Source organism: Ailuropoda melanoleuca, unplaced genomic scaffold, assembly GCF_002007445.2.
Source record: "Ailuropoda melanoleuca isolate Jingjing unplaced genomic scaffold, ASM200744v2 unplaced-scaffold5859, whole genome shotgun sequence".
In the NCBI taxonomy this organism is placed as follows: Eukaryota; Metazoa; Chordata; class Mammalia; order Carnivora; family Ursidae; genus Ailuropoda; species Ailuropoda melanoleuca.
The window spans coordinates 1-3,654 of NW_023232269.1; the positions used below are offsets into that span (position 1 = coordinate 1).

A 3,654-nucleotide genomic window follows, 5' to 3' on the forward strand; every position below is an offset into this window, starting at 1 on the left:
ACATAATTGCTGAGGATTCTTTTCTTTACAGATTCATAATAGAAAATAGTTTAATCTCCTTTGTTTACTGTCACTTGTTTGAACTCCACCTACCCTAAAAGCAGGAGGTCCTATTTCTCCCTCCAATGCTCCCATCTTCTCCCACACGGATGTGTGGGTGTGCACACACACACACACACACACACACACACTGGTTCCCCGAGACCACTGGGACTCATTGAGGAAGACGGCACCAAGGACTTGCCATGCACAGTGCCGGGCGTCCCGTGAGCAGATTGTGCTGTCAGGGAGCTGTTGGGTCCTTGCTGGCCCAGCCCTGGCCCGGATTCCCTGCTCACCCCACCCCAGTCCCCTGCACTAGGCACTTCCTTTCGAAGTCAGGAAATCCTGACACCTGCTACAACATGCATGAACCTTGAGGACACGATGCTCTGTGAAATAAGCCCTCACAAAAAGACAAATACTGTAGGAATCCACAGCTGGGAGCTCTCCAAAGTAGCCATATTTCCAGAAATAGAAACTAGACTGGTAGCAACCAGGAGATTCAGGGAAGTGGGAAAAGGGGGAAGCTGTGATTTAATGGGTGCAGACATTCAAAGGCGTGTCAGAGAAAAACAAATACCATATGATCTCACTCATATGTGGTATTTTAGAAAGAAAATAGATGAACATGTGGGAAGGGGGAAAGAAAAAAGGAGAGAATGAAACAGACCATAAGAGAATCTTCATGATAGAGAACAAACTGAGGGTCCCTGGAGAGAGGGGGTGGGGGAGGGGCTAGATGGGTGATGGGGATTAAGGAGGGCACTTGCTGTAATAAGCACTGGGTGTCGTATTAAGTGACGAATCACAGAATTGCACTCCAGAAACCAATATTGCACTGTATGTCAATTAAAATTTAAATTGGAAAAATACATAAAGATGCTGATCTGATGCACACGGAACTAATGGATCATTGAACACTACATCGAAAACTAATGGTGTGCTCTATGTTGGCTAATTGAATTCAAAAATACAAAATATAATAATGGCTACAGAATTTCAGATTTGCAAGATGAAATGTTTCACAGCAGTGTAAATATACTTAACACGACTGNTGACTGAACTTTATACTGAAATGTTTAAAATGGCAAAATTAATGTCATGATTTTTTACAACAATTTTTTGAAAGTGCATTCTGTATGATTCCATTTTTTAATAAAGATTTTATTTATTTATTTTAGAGAGAGAGTGTGTGGCATGGGAGTGGAGGCAGGACGTGGAAGGAGAATCGTGAGCCCACGCTGCACTGAACACAGACCCTGTGTGGGGCTCAATCCCACAACCATGAGATCCATCCAGAGCCAAAATCAAGAGTCAGTCGCTTACCCTGCTGAGCCATCATCCATCTCCTTGGGCATTAGTGTTGTTCCGTTCCCTGTGATCTGCACCACCGCTGTGCTGAACACTCCTGAAAATACAACTGAAAAACCCAGCCAGAGCTCCTGGGGGTGAGTCCAAGGACGAGCATGCTAGGTGATGGGTGCACCTGCGACCTGGGATGGGTGCTGCCCACTGCCCTCCCAGACAGGGGTGCCCAACACCCTTCTCTCCAGGGTACCAGCAGGGCTGCGTGTTCTCAGGCACCTGAGGGCCACCCGGCCCAGGAATTCACCTTCTCCAGCAGAGGGCAGATAGGGCGTCTTTCTCTGGCCAGGATTAGGAACCCTGATCCTGGGAAAGGAGAGCTCTTCTGGACTCCTGGCCCAGCCAAGCAGCCGTGGGCACGGTGTATGTGACGGAGCCAGAGCGGCTGGGCCTTGGAGGGAATGAGTGTCTTAAACCAGCTTTGCACAGGTCATGCGGGAGCAGTGGCCCCTGCTTCTTGGTGAGCAGTGATGTGCGTGGAAGGAAGGAGGCCGGGGTGGAGCCTTCCCAGCCACACCACAGTCTCTCCCTTGGTCCTGAAACCAGCAGGAAGGGAGCTCCGAGGGTGGAGACGAGACTCCAGGAGGATTTCCATCCAGGGAAAGGAGGCCCGCAGCCCCCGGAGGGCACTGAAGCTGCCAGCCCCGCCGGCCCCCAGGCCATTTGCACAGGATCACCTCCGGCACTTCCGTAGAATGTTGTCCGTGTTTGTGTGTGGACAGTGATTGGCCCACTCAGTGCTGGTGCATTTCCAGAGGCAGACTAGCCAGTGCCTGCTAGTGGGACAGAAGACCCCCACCCAGAGAAGCCGAGGATGTCCCTCTTCCTCCGGGGCTGGGGAAGGCAGCCACTGTCCTGGGGCAGGACCTGGTCCAGGTGTGTGTCCTTTCTGAAGTCCCCGCATTCAGTGGGCATTGCTGTGCCTGAGAAGGGCCCCCTCAGCCCTAGAGTCGGGAGCAGTGAGGGGCTGTCTCTGGCCCTGGCCCAGGATCACGACCCAAAACCATCCTGTCTTTGGGAGGACATGCCCCTCTCCCCTCCCCAGGTCCAGGACGCCTGGGACCCTGCAAGAGTTCTTCATTCACTTGTCAGCCAAGCAAGTGAAAGAACCAACCCCCCCCCCACAATGCTCAGGTTCTAACCGAAGCAGAATTTCCATGTACTCTTCAAGTCCAGATTTACTGTGTGCAGCAAGGACGCCTGCCCCTCCCCACTAGGTAAGCGGGTGCTGGGGAAGGGCTGTCTGGGCATGGGAACATCCTCCTCCCCTCTTCTGTGGCCTTGCGGGACCCCAGGGAAGGTCTTCCTTGCTCTCCTTCCCTCAGAGGGAGGAGCTGGCCTCGTGCTCCTGAGGTCCCCACTGAGTCCCCACTCCTGAGGAAGAGCCACCCATGGACCTCGTGTCAGGACTGTGGTCTGCCACTGCTCCTAGGCTCCCAGCCAGGGGGCTGGCGGCTGCATGGATGGCCTAGATTGCTTTTGGGGATGGGGTGCTCACTGGTGCCCCTGCTCACCCTCCCCCACAGTGGTCTGCAGTCCAGGCCCTGTGCCCAGCGCAGGTCAGTCACCAGCACCCCACACACTCCTGCCATGGGAGCGATCATTCAGCATCACCCCATTGCACACAGGAGGAGAGCGAGGCCCAGAGGGGGGAAGCAAATGGCTCTATCCACAGGGCTGCTCAGCAGAGAAGCTGGAAGGCCAGCCCTCCCAAGCCCCCGCTAGCCCAGCCAGAGACTCCCTGAGCCCAGAGGGAGCCCTCTCCTGTCTGCCCAGCCACTCACTGGTCCCTGAGTTTGATGACGGCTTGTTCTTCTTGGCTCTGAAGGTGTTGCTGGTCGACCAGGAGGGGGAGTCTGGCTGGAGGGACAGGTGGTAGCTACAGGACAGAGCAACACGTCTGAGCTAGCAGAAGCCACACTCTGGTCTCCCTCCCAGAGCCTGCCCGGGAGCTGGAATCTGGGTGCCCTAGGGGCCAGCACACAACAGGGTCTGTGCCGACCAGGGAGCCATGGCCCCCAGGGAGAGTCCACTCTGTCCTCTCCCCACTCATGCCCGTCCTCACCTCTCCTCACTGTGCGGCTCCTGGGCCCAGAACCAGGCCCACAGGGCTGCTCAGGCTCCANTCTCCAGCTTGTAATAATTTTGCAGCCCCCGAGCAGCTGGATTTCCTGGAGCTGGAGGGAGGACTGGCTGCCGTCAAGGACTGGGCTGGGGAGGATGCGGGGCCTCGTGGGGGGTCAGGAT

At 54.9% G+C, this 3,654-nt stretch overlaps 1 long non-coding RNA gene across 2 annotated transcripts; it reads left to right on the forward strand.

The window, feature by feature from the left end:
• Window positions 1–1,216: 1,216 nt before the first annotated feature.
• On the forward strand, window positions 1,217–3,526 carry LOC117799846. 2 transcript variants are annotated; one of them, XR_004623010.1, is made up of 3 exons: window positions 1,217–2,283; window positions 2,453–2,624; window positions 3,236–3,526. It is a non-coding gene; the product is annotated as an uncharacterized LOC117799846 (long non-coding RNA). The 2 variants fall into 2 exon arrangements; XR_004623011.1 differs by having other exon boundaries at window positions 1,220–2,283; window positions 2,542–2,624.
• Window positions 3,527–3,654: the final 128 nt, after the last annotated feature.